Below are 24,378 nucleotides of genomic sequence, written 5' to 3'. Positions count from 1 at the left end.
TGATACGTGAGAGTTGTTTCAATGCTCAACATTCCCATACTGAGAAAAAAAAAATAAAAATCAGCCAACAAAAAAGCCCATCAAAAGCTGCACAGTAGTGGGGCTACCACTGCAAGTAATACATAATTATTTGGCACCTCTAAAACTTTCAGTTAGTGCCCAACTTAAAAAGAACAGCTTTTCAAATAATAAAATCACACAAAGTTAGCATTCAGACTGGCTTATATAAAGCACTGTATCAAAAAATGGTCTCAAATTCAGAGAACGACTTAACAATTTAGTGAAATGACCCTCAGAAAGCTACATTTCCCCTTCTGTAAAGGCAACTTCACTGTACAGAAATACCAGGCCCAAAGAAGAAAATCTTACCGGGTACAGGAAAACTGCAAAGAGCACTAATTTAACTGAGGGTGGAGGGTAAAACAAATTCTATCATCCACATTGTACTGGCCACAGCTTGCCTGAGGACTGAGCCTTCGGAAACTTACATTCATCTTTTTTTCAACTCTGGCAAACTGGAAGAAAATTCACACTCCTCAGTCCATAGGGTACAACTAACAGGTGTCAAAACAATTTTGAAGGGATGAATATCCATTTACTCAGCACTAAAGAAGTCAAACATACTACAGTAAAACCAACTTTAAAGATACCATTGTAACAGTCAATCATGTGTAAGCTAAGTACTGTGTCAGTAACGAAGAATCTACACATCAGAAAATGAAGTTGATAGCCAGTATTTACTAACTGATCAAAAATATTTAAGGTGGGATTAGCTACATTTCCTCCATCAAATTTAAAAATCCTAGCTACCTGAGACAGAGTCAGAAAAAGGGCACAAGAAAAAATGATGTATCTGTATATAGAATGAGAAGGGTTTGAATCTCTTTAGCAGTAAGTACTATAGACCAGAGAAACAAAAAAATGGTCTGAGGTGAACATTAGTAATAGGCAACCACCGGTAACACTGCTTACATTTTCAATACAAGTTCCATGCAAGATTCAAAGAGCATAAGATTTCTTGGAACAGAGTAACCAAGACATTCAAGTAGCCTATAACAGCAGCTGTTCACTTTCAGTATTTAAGATCTAAATCAGTTAAGAAACAAACAAAAGTTACAGAAAACATAGAGCTGTCCTGCAGTTGCACTTTTTAACAAAAATATTCAGAAAACTGCCATCAAAATTTAAGTTTTAGGAGAACTTTAAATAGAAAATATTTTGATATCCCAGACAGTTAGGTTTCTCTGAAGCAGCCAATAAACAGTACAGGCAAAGTAATCACACTTAGATAATACAAAAGATAACACAAAATACCACTTACCAGGCAGCCTAAAACTTGACATTACTAAAATACCAAACCAACTCCACAAAAAATCTGCTCTTCTCCCCACCCCAGCTCCATTCCTGATATAACTAGTTGGTAATCCATAAAAGCATAGACATGCTGCAAGTCTGGAATGCTGGAACAAATCTCTTTGATTAAAGATCTTCTGATAATGGTTGACCCCTTCCAAACTTAAGGCTACTGCCCAATGCAACACACATCATTCATCATATTAACCCCTAATCATGTCAGGCTTCTAACACTTTTTAACCACTCCAAATACACTAAACAAAGCACATACCCCCAAATAATAAATATAGGTAAGCACAATAATCTTGGTGTGTGAGAGATGCCAGTACAACATACATACTGATAGGGACAGAAACAGAAGTGCTGTAAAGTGGTTTAAGTTTTTACTTGCTTCCTGTGGACTGTGGCTGGTGTGCATAGCAATCCTAATCGCTTTAACAACCAAATTCTGTACAGTAAAATTAATTTTTTTTTTCTTCAGCAACTTCCAAAGAGCAAAAATGACATTTTCTGGAGGCTGGGGCTTTGTGGTACATTTTGGTGTTGCTTAAAATTATTTCAGTGCTGGAAGTATGATTAGTCTTGATAAGTTTCCTTTTTAAAATTCATTAAGACTGCAAATTCTGAATGACTGCAAGGGAGTTCAGTGCCCACCTGCGATCAAATTTCATTAGTTTTGGCATAGTTGAGAGCATAAAAGCCCAACCTACATCTGTAATTATATTATAAACACAAGAAATAAGTATTTAACATCAGCTGCAGTGCAAAGGATTTATGATCAGCTGAAAGCCATACAGTATGACAGACATGGTATATTAAAATAGTCATTAAAACACCTGGAAGAAGAATTCTAGGTTGCTGGCATGAATTAAAAATTAGATTAAAATCACTTACAAGATGGTTCCAGATATCTGAATTACTAACAAAATATGAGCATATATATTATGCTAGAGAACACAACTATGTATTATTAACAGCTGACATAATGGTGGGTTTCCTGGTGATTTCACTCAGTGTTTCAGATTTCTAAGCAAGCAAGACCCAAGTCATAAAAACTGCACAATAAAACACTTTAGTAATTCCCAAAATGGGAGCTCAGTATAGGAAAAAAATTATCTCATCTTTCCCTGCATCATCTCTCAAGCATCATTTGTTTCTTCAACAGCATTTCAGTGAATCTGCAAGACTGAGAGACTTAGAAGCCAATTGCAGAAAGGAAAACACAATACAAACCATGTTGTGCAACATGAAATTCACCACTACTTGATGAAACTTAAACACTGGAATTTATGGTAGAAAATACTTCACAGGTATCTCCTATGGAGCTTAAGAGTACATGAAATGCCTGGTACAGACTGAAGCAGTATGACCTCTTTCAAAAGCAAGTAAAAGTTACAAAACCTATTACTGCTTGATACTATTGTTCTTAATATAAAAAACTGTGTAACAGAAAAGAGAATTCTATTTACACTAGCTTTGCAACACATTCAAGACTGACTTCTGGTATGGTTGATTTGGTTTTTTTAGTCTACAATATTTTACATGATTTTCTCTAGTTAGATGTTCTAGCACAATCTTGATATTGGAAGAGAACTCTTCCTCTAATATCCAGCTGACTAATTTCTAGTAATTTCAAAGTAGAGTTCATTATAAAATCTGTCAAGCAGAGTAACTCAGTTCATATGTATTTCATAGGGCTTTCAGACATGCCAAGAGGTTTTAACATTCCATGCTCACTTAAACAGGCAAGATATGTGGATAAACAGCAAAAGGGCTAAACCCTCAAAAGTAAAGTAATTTTCATTGTTAGTGCTTTGTAAGTTACATATGCACCAGAACAATAACAATGGTAAACTGCAACATTTAAGCACACAGAAACTGATGAAAAATTCAGATCCTAAGGTTAGATTCCAGTTTTATAAATTGTATAAACAAACTGCTTGAATGGCAAACCTGGGAAACTGTAAGCACTTCTTTGAATCTCATCAGTATCACATTTAAAAACATTTAGTTTATGACACATTTAATTTTATTAGGCTTGCCTATCTGTTGATGCAGTAGCAACAATCAAGAAAGTCACAGCTCAAGAACTGGCCAGTTTACACTATCAACTTCCAAAGATATACCACTGTTACCTACAGAACTGATAGAACAAAGCATTCCCCATGAAAAACATGAACCAATAAAAGTAAATCATGTAAATCAACAGCCACATCCCCATGTCTTCTCCATCAACTTCACATTTGCAGTAAAAAATATGCAAGATACCTTTGCAATTTCTGTGCACAAATTATATGAAATTATAACACACAGAGACAATTTCATTGTATATTTGCACATGACAAACAAGAGAGTGGATTTTAACCTGTTTCACTGCAGAAGCATAAATTCCTTTTTAAGGTACATCCAAAGGCTGTTTTCTATAAATATTCAGTGTAATAGAACAGATTATTTCTGTTTCAGTCACTGTTGTAACTTTTAGTCACATAAGACTACCACATATATTTCTAAAAGAGCTCATGTTAAACCATCCAGTGACACAGACAATGGAGTTCAAATACACAACTTTTGCTGCTTCAAAATTAGAAGCAGAAATGCAAGACTTGTGTTTGTTATCACTAAGCAGAGCTTCATTGCCAAATGTCCAAACTTGCAGCTAGTCCTCATCTGGCCATGGGAGGTAACCATAGAATAGTTAGGATTGGAAAGGACCTTATGCCCCTCCAGTCTCTCTGGTGCCAGGGCACCCCTGGGCAGCAGCTGCACCCCCATTTGCAGGGTTAGCCCTGCATTCCCTTGCTGGCCCCAGAGCACTGGAGGTTCCCATGGCCACAGCTCTGCCAGATCCACAGGACTTACATCATGCGCCAGCCATGCAACGCTGCTCTTCGACTCGCTCTGCTGCTCCTCCTCTGCTGCTCCTCCGCAGGTTTTGAGACCGTGGCAGCTCGTCTTCCAGCCCTGTTAGAAATCGAGACAATTACTCGAATCCAGAGGATCAAAAGAAACCTTTTGTGAGTTCTATCAAGCTTGGTCAGCAGATGGCTAAAATCTCTCAACACACAGCAACAGTGAGGCCAAGAAAATCTCTGCCATACAGCACTTCCACTGTTCTATTTACAGTAGTCATTAGAAAAATCACAGAATAAATGATTCAGGTGAGTGAAATCAGTTGAAAAGCTATGTTGGATAAACTACAATAGATTACTGCTGATAATATATTTTAGCTCTTTTAGGTCTAAAGAAATTAATGCCACTTCAAATAAGCATGATCAAAGCTTTAAAGAACTGAACAGGCTGATTTTTAGAAAACTGAACACTTAAATCTTACTTAAATTCTTACCAATTTCTGTGAAAAACACATGCTGCATGCTCTACTAGCAGCAATCTTTCTTAATATCTCAGTAGTGAGTTCCTTTAATCAGTAAAAATGATAGCACAGGTCAAGCAGAACCACTGCACAAGAAGCTTTCTTTAGGCCTAACAAATCTGACTTTCCACTGCAGTATGTAAATGCTTTTTTCTTGGTTACACAAATAGTTACAATGCTTCCAAAGTTAATCAAGATTGAAAAAAACCTGTTGAAAACTATAAGGATAAAAATCTTTCTTACATGCCACAATTCCCTTAGTTTAAAAGACAAACTACCACTTAAACATCATTGCTTAATTCCTGCTTTTTAGACCTAATGAAAAATAGACACAAGGGGGAATAAAGTTTCAGCTGAGGTGACTACAGATGTACTGCAGAGTGGGAATGATGACAGAAACAAATCAGAACAGGCTTTCAAGAGGCTTACTGCTGAGAAATCACATCTCCATAAAAAAATCTAAGACTTTTGCCAAGGTCCTTTAAGCATACTTTTAAATTCAATAATATAATATTTAGCTTCTGTTTATATTTTGCCATTTGTATTACCAGTAAAGCTCTGATGTAGTTTAACACCATTTAACACTTTGAGCAACTCCTCGTGCACACAAGACCCGAGCTCTGCTTTCGGTGAGGAGCACAGCAGAGGGCAGTGCTCTCTACACCAACCCATGAAAACCTGGGGGGGGAGGGGGGGAAGAAAAAAAGAAGAAAAAAAGAAAAAGAAAAGAAACACGCTCGGTTTCAAAAAGTAGCTCACAGAAAGAACAGACACTGCAGCTCATTAACCGATCTGACACCCACAGTACCCCAAACCAGCACACAGATTTATTACCCTGGCATCCCACTATGGCTCACATTAATAGGCTACAACTATGCATACATCTGAATACCCAGCTCTGATCCAAGTCTTTAACACCAAAAATCCCTGTCAGAAGAAATATTTTAAATATGAGTAGATAATAGGGATGTCTATGGGCTGCAATGAAAAGATTAGAGTGAAAAAAAAAGAAAAAAAAAAGAATTATCTTAATTTAGCAGTTACTCCAAATGCTTAGAAAGCTTCCAGCATAACAAATGAAGGGTAAAGAGATTCCTGGAATTCCAAGGATTGTTAACAGATCTCACAGGGCAGCCAGAAGCATGATAACAAGACAGTCATTTCTTATCACCTATTCACAGACAGTTAAGACTTCAGATTTCATTGTCTTAAAAGTAAACATGTCCATCCTTGTTTGAAACAGTGGCCGTATTCACTATGAAATTGAAAATACGCTGCTATTTTAGTTATCTCATGAGGTTCCCTCACCCCCTTCAAATTGTATCCGTTTTGGCTTGGGCTCTTGCATCCTGGTCTCATGTTAATCCCTGTACATTTTAGCCTGGTATTTTTTACGTCAATACTTGCCACTGCTTCACTACATAAAACATATTACTAATAGTAAACATTCATGATTATTAATACGTAAATGCCCCTTTCACTTCAGAAACGTGACTGAAGCAAAATTATATTAATAATCCCAAATTAAACTGAAGAAATAATGTTCCAAAATTTACATCTCATCTGACATTTAAACACAAAACAGCATTAGCTTAGTCCTGTACAACAAGCTCTTAAGCCGTATTTACGGTATTCTGGGGAAGGAGAAATTTCTTCCTTACTTACATTTTAATATTCCAATACCTGCTGAAACACATTTAGAAATACCTTCTAAAGAAAAGGGGAGGAAAAGAGATAGTCCTCACAAACTTTCATTCAAAAATGCTGAAACATTACTTATTTATTTCCACAATCTTCAGAGAGGCATCTAGCCTGTAGGGACTTAAGACAGTCTTTCAAATTTATGACTGAGCTATCAGCTTTGCAAGTTCGAAAAGCAAAGTCTCACAACATCATGTAACAAAGATACATGTGCCAGCCTTTTTCTCTAGCATTCTTCCATGGGCTCTCTTTCAACTCTTTTTTGCAATATTATCTGAATGGGTGACAAAGTGATTTTTAGTATTACTGCCCTTAATGATTTAACCTGATTAGCTCCATCACTATATTACTTGTATGTATGGGGGGGGGGAGGGAGGAGGGTAAGGGTCTTCTGACATTTCTTTGGACCACAAAAATGAGTTGAGACGTCTTAAGACTGAAATTCTGAAAAACAGAACACAAACCACAAAACTGCGTGATTGATAATCTCTGCCCTTCACAGAACTCAGTCACTTACACAACAAACCCAGAACAACCACATTTCATTTGAGTTTTTCTCTAGTTATTTAGGAGGGGGGTACGGTGAGAGGGAGGGGGGAACAAATCCAAACTATTTTAGATACTCATGTCTGACATACTCTGACATCACAAGTTTATCATTCCTAAACTCATCTGAGATCGTGGTGACTGTTCTGTACCAGCCATGCAGTGTATGTCAATTTTTTTCTACAACACCCATTTCAAGATTATGACTGTGGTGAGGTGCGCTGTTAAAAAGGACAGAAACCTTGACAGTACTGAAGAAAGAAACCATCCTCAACCAGGATAAATGCAATGTAGAGCTAAGGCAAATATATCCCTAAAGAAATAATTGGTGACAGCTGGAGTCTGTAAAGAAGAATTACGCTAAAGTGAATTCATGTCCATGAAATCTGCTGGAACATTTCTCGCTCCTGAGAAATAGAAGACAAGTAGCAGTGTCAGAACTCAAGTTTGCAAATGGAAAGAACTGATCAGATTTTGCAAAAATGTTCTAGTTCCTTCACAGTGTGTCAGCCACGTCACTTAGTATCTGCAGGACATTTCAGTAATTTCTTAAGGGAAATCACACAATTTATATGCTTGTGCACGGCTAACTCACTAACTACTAGTACAAAACAAAGCCAACTAGGCTTTCATGTGTGCCCTACTTTTGGACTCTTCCAAACAGAGATCACATAGTTCATAGACGTATGACAAGAACCAGAAAAGGAGACTGACTGTCAACATGATTCCTTGAACTGGTAACGGGACTAGTTTGCTGCTGTCAAAGACTGCAGTCTCACAACTCTCTCTTGGCAATACCTCCTCTGGTAACTATTAAACTTGTCAAATCTGTCATTTAGTCACCTTAATTTAGCAAAATTACAGAATGTTACAAAATATTTTTGGTTGTTTGGTTTTGGTCAAAGTAGCATGCTGAACCAGCTCACAATATCTGAAAGTTGAGAGCATTGGCACAAAGGGCAGGAACAAGTGGTTGAGACCTGGAAGGTAAAGAGGTGAGAACCGAGACAAGTAGAAACTTGTGTCCAGCAGCAGAGAGACAACTTAAATGAAAATTCACCTCATGAAACCATATTCTGTGAATTCACCCACTTTCTCTCACCTCTCAGAAATACAATAATAATTAAAAAAATAATCTCAACAGCTACTGGTTTTGAAAGAGCTTTTCATCCTAAAAAAAACCCAAAACAAACTCTACAAAAAAAGCCCTAACCCAACAAAACCATACCACAAAAAAGCAACCACACACACCTATAACCACTTGCACCTCTTCATGAGGATGCAAATAGTGCAGTTAAAATCACAGAATCATAGAACAGTTACGGCTGGAAAGGACCTTAAGATCATCTAGTTACAACCCTCCTGCCATGGGCAGGGACACCTCACACTAAACCCAAAAGCTCTGTCCAACCTGGCCTTGAACACCACCAGTGATGGAGAATTCACAACTTCCTCAGGCAACTCATTCCAGTGCCTCACCACCCTCACAGTAAAAAGTTTCCTCATATCCAGTCTAAACTTCCCCTGTTTTAATCTGTTACCCCTTGTCCTATCACTACAGTCCCTAGTGAATAGTCCCTCCCCAGCATCCCTATAGGCCCCCTTCAGATACTGGAAGGCTGCTATGAGGTCTCCATGCATCCTTCTCTTCTCCAGGCTGAACAGCCCCAACTTTCTCAGCCTGTCTTCATATAGGAGGTGATCCAGCCCCCACATCATCCTTGTGGCCTCCTCTGGACTTGTTCCAACAGTTCCATGTCCTTTTTATGTTGAGGACACCAGAACTGTACACAATACTCCAAGTGAGGTCTCAGGAGAGCAGAGGGGCAGGATCACCTCCTTCAACCTTCTGGTCATGCTCCTTTTGATGCAGCCCAGGATATGGTTGGCTCTTTGGGCTGCAAGTGCACACTGAAGCTGGCTCACATTCATTTTCTTATCGACCAACACCCCCAAGTCCTTCTCCGCAGGGCTGCTCTGAATCTCTTCTCTGTCCAACCTGTAGCTGTGCCTAGGATTGCTCTGACCCAGGTGTAGGACCTGGGTTGGAGCAATCTTTTTTTGAGAAAAAAACCCTTTTTTTCTCAAAAGGCATAACGTGAGACACCACAGGTGTAAAGGACCACAAAATGTGCATACATCTTATTTCCTCTGAAATAAAAATGGTAAATTGAACACCCATGTCTTGAGAGCACTAAAGGAGATCCTACTGAGAAGTCTGAACATCTCTGCACATTCATTACTTGAAGATACTCAAGCAGCAGTCTCAACCTGTTATCTCTGCAAATAGTATAAATACACTGCATGAGAATCCAGGGGTTTTTTTGGGTGGTGGGTTTTTTTTTTGTTGTTGCTGTTGCTTTTATACACCATGGACAACAGTAACAGATAAATCTTAATTTCCTGAGCATTTACAGCAGAAGGCATACAATGGTACATTTACTTATCAAACACTAATGGAAATAAAGGCACTACTATCACAGCCATACATACAACTATACAATGGAATTCACATATGGGTAACCAGTTGGAAATGGTCAAAATCACCCTTTATAGCTTCATAAAATTTATCACAATGATCTGTTAAACTTGTGGGAACAATGCCAACCACGATTGAAAAAACTGATGGTAATTCCTTGATCATACTGTAAACAAAGACTGCTGAGCAAACTTATACCACCTAGTAACTTAAAACACAGGTCATGATGAAAACCTGTAGAAAAATACCTCATGCAAAGTATTACCAAAATTTCACTACAGGATGCGAAAATTCGATTGCTTTGTAAGTAACCTGCACTACTAGACTTCATAATAAAAATGCATAAGAAGGCTTCACAAAGGTTATAAAGACATAACATTAGAAACCTTGTGTGCCTCATAAAAACAGTCTCTCTTGCCTATTAAATATAATTGGACTCTTGGGCGTACTGTTAGTGATCAGTTACACAAATTAAGATAAAACCCTGACAGGCACATATTCACTTCTTTCTGCAAACTGAACTCAAGAACATAAGCACTGTGGCTGTAGAGCTCTTTCAGCTTTTTCACAGTTCAACTCTTTCACCAAATCAAAGAAAGTACATTCAGTCTGGAGACCCTGTTAAAGCAAGTGCTCTTTTTATTAAGAAAACATTAGAAAATTCTGATAAAATCACAGGAATTTAAGACTCCCTTCTACATGAAGACAAACCTTTTTCATATATATTATAGAATCACAGAATCACAGAATCCCAAGGGTTGGAAGGGACCTCAAAAGATCATCCAGTCCAACCCCCCTGCAAGAGCAGGGTAACCTAGAGTACATCACACAGGAATTTGTCCAGGCGGGCCTTGAATATCTCCAATGTAGGAGACTCCACAACCTCCCTGGGCAACCTGTTCCAGTGCTCTGTCACTCTTATAGTAAAGAAGTTCTTCCTGATGTTAATGTGGAACCTCCTATGCTCCAGTTTACACCCATTGTCCCTTGTCCTACCACTGGATATCACTGAAAAAAAAAAAAAAAACAACCTATCTCCATCATCCTGACACCCACCCTTTACGTATTTGTAAACACTGATGAGGTCACCCCTCAGTCTCCCTTCTCCAAGCTAAAGAGATGCAGCTCCCTCAGCCTCTCCTCATAAGGGAGGTGTTCCACTCCCTTCATCATCTTTGTGGCTCTGCGCTGGACTCTTTCAAGCAATTCCCTGTCCTTCTTGAACTGAGGGGCCCAGAATTGGACACAATATTCCAGATGTGGCCTCACCAAGGCAGAGTAGAGAGGGAGGAGAACCTCTCTTGCTCTACTAACCACACCCTTTCTAATGCACCCTAAGATGCCATTTGCTTTCTTGGCCACAAGGGCACATTGCTGGCTCATGGTCATCCTCCTGTCCACCAGGACCCCCAGGTCCCTTTCCCCTTCACTACTTTCCAGCAGGTCAACCCCCAACCTGTACTGGTACATGGGGTTGTTCTTCCCCAGATGCAAGACTGTACACTTGCCCTATGTTGAATTTCATCAAGTTTCTCCCCACCCAACTCTCCAGCCTGTCCAGGTCTCGCTGAATGGCAACACAGCCTTCTGGTGTGTCAGCCACTCCTCCCAGTTTAGTGTCATCAGCGAACTTGCTGAGGGTACGCTCAGTTCCCTCATCCAGGTCATTGATGAAAATATTAAACAGCACTGGTCCCAGCACCGACCCCTGAGGGACTCCACTAGTCAGAGACCTCCAGCTAGATTCTGGGATGCTGGGGAGGGACTATTCATTAGGGACTGTTGTGATAGGACAAGGGGTAATGGGTTGAAACTTAAACAGCAGGGCTTTAGACTGGATATAAGGAAGAAATTCTTTACTGTTAGTGTGGTGAGGTACTGGAATGGGTTGCCCAGTGAGGTTGTGAATGCTCCATCCCTGTCAGTGTTCAAGACCACGCTGGATGAAGCCTTGAGTGATATAGTTTAGTGTGAGGTGTCCCTACCCATGGCAGGGGGGTTGGAACTAGATGATCTTGAGGTCCTTTCCAATCCTAACTATTCTATGATTCTATGATTCTGCACCATTGACCACAACTCTCTGCCTTCTTCCTTTCAACCAGTTCTCGATCCACCTCACTACCTGATCGTCAAGCCCACACTTCCTTAGCTTATCTATGAGAATGCTGTGGGAGACAGTATCAAATGCTTTACTGAAATCAAGAAAAACCTCATCTACCGCTCTACCATCATCCCTCCACCTAGACACTTCCTCATAGAAGGCTATAAGGTGGGTCAAACATGACTTCCCCTCATAAAACCATGCTGGCTGTTCTTAATAACCTCCTCATCATATTGGTGCAATAATCCTGCCCATAAAATCATATCATCACTGTTGAAAGATATTAAACATCACTATGCAAGTCAGGGAAAAAAACACTGGTAAGCTAAGTGGTGTAAGTTCCTCCACAGAACTCTCAGATCATACTATGGAACAAAGATTTAATGTCTAGAAAGGCAGAATTCAGCAGAAACCTCTCTTTGCCTAAGATCATGGAGTGAATTTTAGTAAAATGAACTTCTAACACAGCATCTGAAGTATTTCCTCTCAATTCTTAAACTAACCAAGCTGATGATGACTCTTCAAACAGTAGTGTTAAAAACTTTGTTTAAAACCAACCTTTTCTTTCTTTGGTAGCATCTTTAAATCCTTCCCTCCCCTAAATGTCAAAGTTGAAAGCTGAATACTTAAGTTTTGGTTTATTAAAAAAAAAAACTCAATCATCATTAATATTCTGTGCCAGTGAAGTGGATAAACAGTGAAATCAGTGAAATGCATACTAACCTCTAATTTACACTTTGCTTAACTAGTAATTACTCTTTCAATAACCAACAAGAAAAAAAAACACCAAAAAAACAAATAAAAAACCCCATACACAAACCACCCCAAACACCAACTCTGACACAAATTTTGCTCCATAACTAGAACCTTCTTCAGTGTCTGACAGCTAAAATTAGTTCCACAAACTCATATTACTTACTACTACCCACTGCAATACAGAAAATTGGTAACTGCAAGAGAAAATGGAAATCACAATATAGGAACAGACATTCTTCCTAGTGTTCTGTACACATTCAAAATTTCCTGATTTGTATGACTTTTATAACACCTGAAATAAGTTTCTCAACAGAAAAGTAGAAAAGAGATAAAATATCTGGACATCACTTCTACCTGAAATGGGTGTGCATTAAAGTTAAGTTAAATCAAATTCTAATCAATGCAAGATAATGAAACTTCTCTAAACCAAAGCTTTCCTCCTGGGAATGATGTCAGATCTCAGCAATGCAGGTATTTCATAATGGGGAAACAGGAAGAGCGGTAGAACACCTTCAACTGATGAATGCAGGATATCTTTGAATTTTAACACTCATTGAAGCACAGTGATTAGGTATTACACAAAAGGGCACTAAATACTAAAAATACATTCAAAAAAGTTATTGAACAATACTTAGAAAACTCAATCACAACCCTAACCCCTTAAAAATACTTAAAGATTAAGTTCTACATACCAGTGATGCAAATCATGTTTATATGCATTACACCAACATAAGTGATAAATCTCTGTAAAGAAAATATCACAACACTTTCTTGCCCAAATATTCAGAACTCAGTCATCAAGTACTTCTGAGCCAGAAAGTGAGAAACTGTTCCAAAATAATCGCAAAGACATAAACTATAAACAGTATCATTTCTAGCCACTGTAGCTAGCAGTACCTTCACTAATAATTGTTAAGTTTCACTCCAAAAGAACCATAATATTGACTCCTTTGGAGCAAACTTACCAAAAATTTGAGCTTCATAAGAACACACTGATGCCACCCAACTGAACACAAACTGCTATTAAATTCAAAACCCTAGAGCCAAATTTCCCATCATTAAGCTTATCTAAGAATATAAGCTGCATATTTGGCAGTTTTGCTTTGGGTTAAAGAATAAAGCCTTCAGTAAATTACTCTTTAACAAGTTTTACTTTACTAATCTTTTGAATAAAATAAAAAACAAAACAATACTCTGGGCACAAGGTATTCTTTCTTAAATTCACATTTACATAACTATAAGAATACAGTCTTCTGAGTGGAAGTATTACTCTGTAAATCCTTCAGCAAAATAATGATCCTGGTTGCTGCCCCCTTATGCTGAAACCACACAGAATGGCATTTTCTTCTAGAGGTAAGTAAACTAACAAGTTTTACCTACAAGACTGTACTGGTAACACTCCATGATACTGAAATATTCCAGAAAATAGTGTTACAATTATGAAGTTATCCCAAACTAAACTGATAACTGAACTGTGCCACAAATACTGGCATTCACCAGCAATGATGACAGGACAGCTTGAAATATTCTCAGTGCTTCTGCCCCAAAACTGGCAGCCTTGCCCTACTGCAAAACCAGGTGTCAAGACTTCAGTTGCTGCTCTACAGACCACCACAAGTTGTGTACTGTAGAATGATAGTGAGAACGGATCTTTGTTTTCCCTGAGAAATGCCACAGAAGATAATGAGAATGTAGAGGACAAAAAGGGAGGAATAAAAGGGGAGAGTCTAAAACCAAATAATATGGAGATATGCTCATAATTTGAGAAACTGGAGTAATTTTTTCATTCAAACAAAAATCAAAAGAATAGCAAAGTCAAATTATTCTAAATTCCCTGATTGAATAAAAAGCAGAATTCAGTGTCAAAGGGCATGACTAAGATGACAGAACAGACAGCAAGACCACTAACTGGATATGGGGCTTGGTGCCAATATAAGCACTTTCATATGCTGCCTGGGAAGCTGCTGCTGTCTGTATATGAAATTTTTCATATCAAAGAGGTCAGCCAAATGGTAACAGTAGAGTGAAAGCTGTGGTCCACTGGAAGAGATAAACTTGTTTCCTGTGTGACGGGGTAGAAGTAAAGAAAGTGTATTTTCTCTGATTCAGGTACAGGAAATGTGGTGAAAATTACAATGAAAAGGTTACGTACATAGAAAATAAATCAATCTAGTCTGATACATCTACCTTGTATGCAACATAAAAAGGCAGCAAATTTTGCAGACAAAACTCTGAATACCACTGTGAGGCACCAAAGCCATACCAGCAGCAGAACACACATCTTCACTGAAGTCTCCCCATAACAGCCAGCTTTATACAAGGGGTTTCAGTTGCTAAACTTCATCCAGAGCATAGCTACGCACATCCCTAGGATCTCACAAGCAGCAAGAACTTCAGTAACTGTATGTTGAAGTTTGGTCACTGCAAAGATTGAAAATACTTGGGCCTTCTCTTGCCTGGCAATTTGAGAAGATCTGACCAGCTGAAGTGGAAAACTAGTTTTTCTAAACATAATTTCTCAAGATTATGTTTAGGAAAAATGCATTATAGCAGTACAGCTAAAGAACTTCAGGATGCAACAATCCACACCACACATACCTCAAAAGACATATATCCGTGTTTTGAAGCAATTGTGAATTACAGCCTCTAATTCTTGCTACTAGCTTTCCCACCTGTTTTCCCACTTGAATTTAGGATAAGATTCTGCAAGATGGAGACACCCTTTACTTTATTCTAAATCCCTTTCCTCACTTATTTTACTGTGGTTTTGGCATCACTAGAGCCTGCCATGAGCCACCTTACTGGAATGAAATGGCAGAAAAACCAAGAAGAAAGATGCTTCCCAGTCGCAGTAGTGAAAAACTCTAATGTGAGGTTATCTGCACATGCAACAGTAGCCTCTTTCCATCATGAAAACAATTACAATTTTTGACCAGTTACAGACTTTTAAAAGCAAAACTGTTACCAACTGTTACTGGGTATAGAAGAGGCACTTTATACCTAAGAAAAAATAAAATAAATAAATCAGACAAAATGTGCACACGAAAATTGCACGTGCTCACGTATTTAAGTGAAAGAACAAGTAAGATCCAAACCCACTCCAGAGCAGTGCTGTGTGATCAGTAACAAATGATTCAGGATCAGAGAAGTACCCAAAGGCAATGGAGAAAGAGAGGCATACCTGCCCTGAATCTCAGATAAAATCCAAGACGGCAATGATGCTATATGCTTTTTCAATTTCAGAACTTTACAAACACGGATTAGGATTTTTGGGTCCCACTTACAAATGCAAGCTTCTGGCTCTGACAAAAATAAGAATTATAGAATCAATTAGAATGCAATCCAGTAATATTACCCAGTGCAAACAAAACTATTATTTAAGCAGTATTATCTTGATGTCTACCTAAATCACTGCAGGGTCTGAAGATCAGCAGCATCAATAAGAAACACAACAAAATCTACACATGAAAAAGAGAAATACACAAAAGGACATGCAGTTAAGGCACAGCCTACAAAAGTTAAATAATGCATTATTAATTACAACAACAACAGGACTAGTCAACAAAAATTAGAGAAAAAAATGGTTTGCTTACAAAAATAAACAGCTTATAAAAGTCATTAAGATTTTATGGAGGACAGTGCACAAAAGGATCCAAATTTAGCTGCATAAACTGAAAAAGATCCAAATACAACGATATAATTTTAGCCAACCCATCGCACAGCTATAGCAGCTAAATAGTACCGTTAGGACAGTGCTGCAGACTCCCTCCATTCCCCAGCTCAAGGGGAGGATTGTCAGGATCTCAAAGTGTCTCAATAACTTTGTTCAACCAGTAACTTTTCACCAAAGGACTGAGTGAGGATAATCATGAAGCCTGACATGACTGTAGGTCAATTATAAACAGTCTCCTAGCACAATTTTCTAAGTATCTCCCAGTATAATGCCTGAAACAACATACATTTTAAATCTGTAATAAAAATACTTCAGTCAATATTTCCAGTGAGCTGGAATAGACTGGGAAACTTTGCTTAACAACAAAGCCCACAGCTATGAGTTCAGAAGACTAAAATGAAGTGACACTCAAGTCCCAGGGTCTGGCGCAACTGGCAGTGGCCTGAAATTAATAAACCATGCTGAATTTAATTTCTGTGCTATGCTAACTAGACTACCCAAATTCTTGACGACTTATTAGCTCAGGCACATGCATTTTAATTGCAAATAAAGCGAATGAGGCTCTTAGACAACAGCTTGCCCCCTCCCTGATACTCCAGTGCATTTCATCCCACAGTATGGCTGGCTCTTGCAGTGTCCTGGCCAGGTGGTAGGCTAGTGTCTGGGCACCAACTTTAACTCCTTTACTCACTAGAATGTGCAACTGTTGTTCCTACAGATACCACATAGGCTCATTATGAAGCCATTTAATATAGTCCTTCAGGCAAATTTGAATAGACTGAAAATACTACTAATACAGAATTTTAACTGATAATTGAAATATTACACATTTCACCACCAAAATCAGTTCTGGTAATACTTCAATTTTGTCATAGTAAGAAAGTTCAAAAAGTAAAGCAGATGCTGCAGTCCTGTATTTTTCATTTATCAGATGAACAAGTCTTTGTGGCTTAAGAGTTCCTCTAAGACTAGAGATCAAGACAGCGTAGCAGACATATGAAGCAGTATTAGATTTCTAAAAAGCCCAAAAGTTTAGCCCAACTTCTACCCAGCAGGTACACTGTGAACACCACTGGTACCTTACTTGAAAGCAGATCCTCAGACAACTGTACAGAGGTGTTTCATTAGCAGCTCCACACATTACTTCCTTTTCCACCACCCCTCTGAGCACTCGTTACATGCACTCTTTGTGATGGTAAGAAAAACCCCCAAAGTTTCAAGATTATGCTTTCTAATTCTGCAGAGTGAGAATGCTGCAATACTGTTCACATGCCAATTACTCGGAGCAATCAAGTGGCAATTCTGGTCATTGGGTTTAATCTTAAGCGCCAAATCAACCAACTATGTTAATAAGGTAAATCAAAGCAGGTTTATCTGATTTTCTGGGAGCCTTGACAGGAGTTCTAAATTTTTATCATTACTTTTTACCATCAGCTACTTGGGAAACAAATTCTGGGATGTAGGTTATCTATTGTCCATTATTTCTGTTTTGTCACTGCAGACTGAATTATTACAATGCAATTTAGGTCAGGTTATACCTTAAATCCATTTTAAAATAATCAATGCAGTAGCCATTAGTGATTCTAAGTGGAAACAACAGATTAATCATACAGGAATCCTAATACTTCCAATAATGCATTCAATCTTCCAAGTCAAGTCTACAATCTTTGCTTTAAAGCTGCAGAAATTTACAACTTCTGAAATCTAAGCAACCATTTTATCCTTCTGACATACCTGTTTACCAGAGACACTCTATTAAAGTAAAACACTTTTATCCCACTCAATTTAAAGAAAGCATTTGGGAGGAGTTTTAATTCTCTCCAGTCCTCAAAGACTGCAAATCATCTTGGCAATGCAGGCACAGAATTTTGTTTCAGCACTATCAAGGCTACAATGCCTGCAATCCAAAATAATACAGCAAAAATAGGAAGGCTTATGTATGCCACAGTCAGATTTCATTCAACACTCCAGAAGTTTTGGAACTTGAACCAAAAGCTTCGCATGTCGTTTTCCAACTGACCAATTGGTTGGAAGATACTTGTGCATCTGGGATGTATCCTCAACTTGAGCTCAGCTGACATTCTATATTAGAAAACTATTTACTCATATTTATCTAGAGAAGAATATCCACCAGAATTAGCATTCATAACCTTTTTGCTCTTGATGAATTCTACATTTACGAAGAGATAAAACTAATTCCAGATAAACGGTCAGCATTCACAGGTTACAAAAAAAATTTATGCTGAATTCCAAGGGGGGTTGGGGAGAGAAGGATAATTAAAAAAAAAAAACAAAACAACCCACTACCCCACCCCCCCTCCCAAAACCCCCAAAACAAATCATCTAACAAATTCTGTATTGAAATCAGAATCTATTATTTTAGGTCAGTGAGATTTATGAGTAGTTTTACGCTCCACAAACTCAAATCATTCTAAGTATGTACCTATACTCTATTAAGACCAGTTCTGGAATTCTGAATACAAACAAGGGGTATTTATTACAGAACTTTCAATTTTAACAAGCTAAAACCATTAACATACTTCTCATGTTTTCTTATTTCTCTAAACTTTAAGCATGCATCCTAATAGCTCCCATGCACAATACTTCAGTTTTACTTTGAGCAATAGGTTTTACCATTTTTTAACTATGTCTGTATTTTACTTTTGGTTCTGCATGAACTGTGGTTGTGTATATTAAACTGATGCAGTGCATTTCTGGATGGCTCTACACTGCAACTCTGCAAACCAAAGCCAGTGCAAATTTTATCTGCTAAATAAATTTTTTCAGAAATATAACTGTAAGATCTTATTAATACATTGGTATATGAATCCTTGATATCTATATGCTTGATTGTTTAGGGGCTTCTCAAAGTACAACTCAGAAGTTAGACATGGAATTTGTTGCAAAGAGATCATAAAATGAGGCAAATTTTTATTTCTCCTCATGTTACTCTTCTCAAATAAGGCTGCATAGGAAGCTGAGTTGAAAAGACAGCAAGTTTAAACTAAAGATGATAAATAAGCTCTAGCAAATCTTGTTGTAGCAGATTAAGTTACTATCCTCAGCTGTAGACTATTCTCCCATCAGAAGTCAATGATCCCAAAAGCAGAGTTGGCAAAAGGGAATGTGTGCTGACACCTCAGTCACTTCAACATTAAGACCAGCACCTTAATTTGAGTCAGATATTGCACTATGAACTGTAAGGACAGAGGAGTAAGCAGCTATGAACTATAGCAGAGGAGCTAAGCAGGGAAAGGTAAAAAAGAGGCATCACCAAATTTGGCAAAATTTCCCAGAGCTGTAATGACAATGTAAATTTCTTCTAAAGTAGATGAATCAGATGTTCCACTTGTCACAAATCCACCAAAAAATAAAAAACTCTCGCCAAAAAGTTTCAGAAGCACAATATGAACTGTTAAAACAGTTAGGCACTCATTAGTCACCTTAGGTATCTTAAAGGCTGGATACTCTATTTCAAATCAGCTTTAACAAATAAAGAACTGAAGTTCTGCATGGAATTTTAATCATCACATGAAGCTGCAACTACAGGAGTTACAAGGAGCACTAACGCACGTAATACCAAGAGAACAGTGTTAAATATCTTCTAAGATTTGACAAGAGTGTGCACTTAAGAGGGAACACAAACTAGCCTACATTTACTACTCAGCCACTTAGGTATGCAGCTGAATTCATTAAATATTTGTGTAGAAAAGACTTAAAAATATTAACAGGAGGAAAACCTGTATGAAGTTCTCACCAACAAAAGTCAGAAACTGGCTTCGGTGACAACGCATATAAAAATTCAAACCTGCAACTCAAGCTGTTGAATTAAGAACCCCATATATGCAAGTATTTAATACTTCACAACTACAAAAGTGGTATTTCAGTGTACAACCTATTAAGAAAAGTTCTTGAAATCTGTACCATACAGTTATCACCCTAATACTTTTCTTTAGGATTAAACACATACAATGCTTTATATAAGGTTTATAAATTATGAACCACCACTGATCAGCCATGAAAATCACACTGAAGGGTTCAAAAACCTTACATAACAAGCAGGCCTAACTGGTCACTTCTGCAGATTGTCTCCTTCCACTAACCTTTATCTGATATTTTTAGCTTCCAAGATTCCTTTGCTTCTCCTAATATCAGGCAAATTCCAAGGTCAGTATCACGCAGATACATTTATAACAGAGAGCCCTACCCAGCTTTGCACATTGTCCACTGACCAAAACTATGCCATTAACACAGAATCCCAAATGAGGCAAATATGACTTTTTTGTAGACAGGAGCTCACAATTATTGCATTATTATATTGCTGATCTATTCTGATAATCTCTTGAGGTTTTCCAGCTCTTCAGTTCCCCCCTTTTTAAAAAACAAACCAACCTCCAAAACCCCCAGCCTGTTACATGCTTGTATCCCAGTGCAACACAGTATCTGCTCAGATAGGCTACCACATTTTTACCCAACAAATTTCAGGAAGGTGTATACAAGACAGCTTCTGACTGTTTAGGATAACATAGAAATGCCCTAAGGAGTCAGACCAACGATCCATCAAGCCCAGAACTCTTCCATCTGGCAGTGGCAACCACAAATGCTGCTCAGGGATAATTTATGCACCCAAAAGTTTGACTGTTGAAGGACATCAGATGGTACATTCCTATTCAATTATGAGCCGTTAAATGTATCTGTCAATGGATCAGCTGCCTGCAAATCTGTATAAACTCTTGTTTGAAGATGCCAGTATTGGCTGGCTCCAGAAACTCCTGTGGCAATAAAAGCCAGTAGTTCACCACCCAGAATGTGAAGAAACAGCTTCTTTTATCTGCTTCAAACCCATCATTTGAATCAACTGCATAGTGCATTTGTAAAGTCCACTGCCTCCATGGGCTTCCCCCCAAAATTTCCATCATATCAGCTTCCAACTGAAAGGTCTTGCAAGTCTCTTCTTGAAAGGCTCCATCCCTCCATTTTTTTGTGCCCTCCCCCCTTTTTTTGTGCTCTGTCTACTACCTGAACTATAAACAATAATGAAGACAGCAGGGTTTTGCAGAGCTGCAATATGATGTCTCCTGTCATGTTAACACCTTTTCTGATATATTCAGCATTTTGTTGGCTTTCTGGCTGACACACTACATAAAGCAAAGCAAACAGACACTATGGCTAAAGATGTTTCTCAACAGTTCTACAGAAACTGAGTCTGGTCCAATTTTACTACACTTCACAGACCCGCCACACACTTGCTAAAAATTATTTCATGAGCTCCTGGCACTGAACTACTCTGTTTTGCACAGTACTAGGTAACAGCCATCATTATGTACCGTAAAAAGCAATATTCCTGCTTAACTTCACTCTTATTGCAGAAAAACTTTGCACTGAAATAGGAGTAACTTTAAGCATATCAAAGCTGTCAAGATAACACAAGCACCAGAAGATCTGAAGAACCAGGACGGTACTGCAACATGAAAGAAATGCTAAGTATAGGAACTGTTTTACATGCAAATCCAATCTTAAGACACAAGGCAATAACATAACAGGAAGAGAAAGCAAAAGGTTGTAAGACAACAGGATAGGAATGGTGTGATCCAGCACACAGAACCTTTTTTTTCTTCCCAATATTGTACATCTTTCCTACCTAAACAGACTGGAGACTAAGTAAGACCTTCATGTTTGAAGGTCTGCTGAAGGAAAGGATGCAAGAAAATTAGCAACAGAAAAGTTACCAAACAAAAAATAAGTAGTCCATATTAAACCAGGAAAGATCAAAGGAAAACCAATACATCATGACTGTTCAAAACTGATCATAGGACTATTTCCTAATAGCAGTAAGCTTACTAGTCTAAACAAGACACTGACAGCAAAAGAGGAATGTTTAACCTAAAAATTACTTCATAAGCAATAAGTCAAAATAACTGCTGCTTCAAAAGATCATGTAATTAGATGCAGAGTTCTCTTTTTCAGTCAAGAAGAGACAGCTCTTCTCTGCACCTCATTCTGACCTCTCCTTACTTGAAAACTGGCAAAAGCTTAAAGAAAGTAATGACATACAAAATATGTCAAAATAACTGGTCTTTAACAGCTTTTAGCCTCTGTTATCTTAAAACCATCCTCAGGATCTTTTTCTTTTGAGAGGAAAGACAAGTGACATTTACTTTTAAAATTCTTGGCATTCCTTGGGATGTACTTTAAGTCCTTAATCTTTACATTTTGCTTGATGAGCCAGTGAAGAAAGAAAAAATTAAGTAGGCTAAAAAGTAGAAAAGTGTCTACCCTACTGCGGAATCCTCAGGTTGCCACGTTCCTTTTCTTTTGAAAGAAGTCAAGTAACTTGCCTCTTCAGAGTTGTAGCTAGCCCTCATCACACCAGCTTGAAGCAGGATGCTTTGTCAGGAAGCAGTAGTTAACAAAGTCTTGAGAGGATTGTAACACAACTAGATACATATTCTATGAACAGGCAATAATCAAACTGATAATTCAATGGAAGAAGTCTGCAAATCTAATAACAACTTATGCTCCAACTGATTTTTAGTGCTGTTTAGACTCTCAAAAAATAAAGATGTGAAACAGACAAAATCAAAAGCAGTACTCCTGGGCTCATAAGTCATTTAGTCAGTCAGCACAACATGACAATGCTGAGCTGATCAGCTTTTATCTCACTTTAAGACACTGTGCTAATTCCTCCCTGTAAGTAATTAGGTTACTAATTTAGAACACATCTTCATTATTGGGGAAAAAAAGAAAAAGAATAAGAAATGGTAAGAGCTTGCATTGTGCTTATTTTAATTATCTTACAATAGTAATCACCACCTTTAAAGACATATATCCAGCTCCACTTCAATGCACTTCTCTCCTGCATTCACCTTTCAAACAAAATGCTTAGTGCTGCTATGCAGTGGCATTTACAATTCCATCACCACTTGATCCTACAGGAACTGATTCTGCAGAAAGCACGTGATGTCCACTAATGCTATATTCTCTGACTAACCCAGGACCAAGTTTATCTACTGACATCATATGCCCTTTCAGACATCAGGAAGAGATTTGCTCTCTGAAAACAAGGATATACATACCTAAGAAATATAATCAATATAATATAAGCCAAAATAATCCAAACCCTCACCTGTTTGAAATCTCAGTGCTTAACCTGAAGGCATGAGTTTTACCTTCAGAGGTGAGACACTAGAAAATAGGTCATATCAGAGGAATTAGTAACATGTTCTCTTAGCTAGTACACGTAAGTAATTTCTATAGTGCACAATGCAACTTTTCTTTATTGCAGTTTTTCTACAAAAGCAACTGGGATTTTCTTAGCCAAGGTGCACTGCATTAATCCATGATTAAGCAATCTCAAATTTCACTAGCAGTAACTGACAAATCAATGAACTTGATAAAATGAGACAAACAGGATGACAAGTTCTCAACCATGACACTGCAGGAACACTGCACGATCCAATATTAAGGTCAAGCCTTAGCTTTATGCACAGTGGTACCTAAAGAAAAAGTTGCCATGATATTTTTGCTGTGCTGAAGAATTTAACTTAGTACTGCAACCACCACACAGAATAACATTTTTTCTTCCCTAGATTTTTCCCCTGCCACACTAAAACTAGCTTTTAAATAAGTTATTAATACAGAAGTCATTACTGAAGCATATTATCTTCATTGACCTTAATCACGAAGATCGCTCCAGTTAAAGAAATGCTTAGATTTACAAGGCCAGGCTGGACAGAGCCTTGGGTGACATGGTTTAATGTGAGGTGTCCCTGCCCATGGCAGGGGAGTTGGAACTAGATGATCTTAAGGTCCTTTCCAACTTTAACTATACTATGATTCTACATCTGAATATTCATTTGAGGGCCAACTTTGCTCTTTCTGCCACCCAAACCAAGATCGAGATTTGCCTCCAGGGAAATGGAAAGGCGATGGCAAACATCAAAAGTGAAGTAATTTCTCTCAAGTCTTTTTACTAAGACAACGTACCAGTTGCATATCACCTGCCTTCAGCCTTGAACCCAGTGAACTTTTTTTTTAGAGCTTCAGCATTCTTTCGTAAACACCTCATTAACCACAAGTCACTCTATGCCATCACACTGCTAACAACAGCTTATACATATATCACTGTAAATCTCCTTATACTGTCAAAATGAGAAGTGACTCTTTTAGGCACCAATATACATTGTTCTCCTCTGATCTCACAGAACACCACTCAACACCACTGGTACCTAAATGAATACTTTTCCAGCCCCTCCCTCCTGACTTTAAAAATACATGCTTATCGTGGAAACAGACTTGGAATGCATACAGACACCTCCTAGCACCATTACCAGGTCAAAGAGCAGCTGCTATGGTGGCACTGGCACTTTCTGGTTATCAAAGGCTTTTAGTTTTCCCT

The 24,378-nt window shown here is 38.1% G+C and overlaps 1 protein-coding gene across 1 annotated transcript in view; it reads right to left on the bottom strand.

The window, feature by feature from the left end:
- The window catches only part of PALS1 (protein associated with LIN7 1, MAGUK p55 family member), a 56,757-nt gene that overhangs the window by 27,685 nt on the left and 4,694 nt on the right, over positions 1-24,378 (bottom strand). The window contains exon 2 of the mRNA XM_034062278.1: positions 4,214-4,315. The gene's annotated coding sequence lies outside the window, so the exon portion shown is untranslated. The remainder of the gene's footprint in view (positions 1-4,213; positions 4,316-24,378) is intronic.

This window comes from Melopsittacus undulatus, chromosome 4, assembly GCF_012275295.1.
Source record: "Melopsittacus undulatus isolate bMelUnd1 chromosome 4, bMelUnd1.mat.Z, whole genome shotgun sequence".
Lineage (NCBI taxonomy): Eukaryota > Metazoa > Chordata > Aves > Psittaciformes > Psittaculidae > Melopsittacus > Melopsittacus undulatus.
This window is presented reverse-complemented; position numbering and strand designations above follow the sequence as displayed.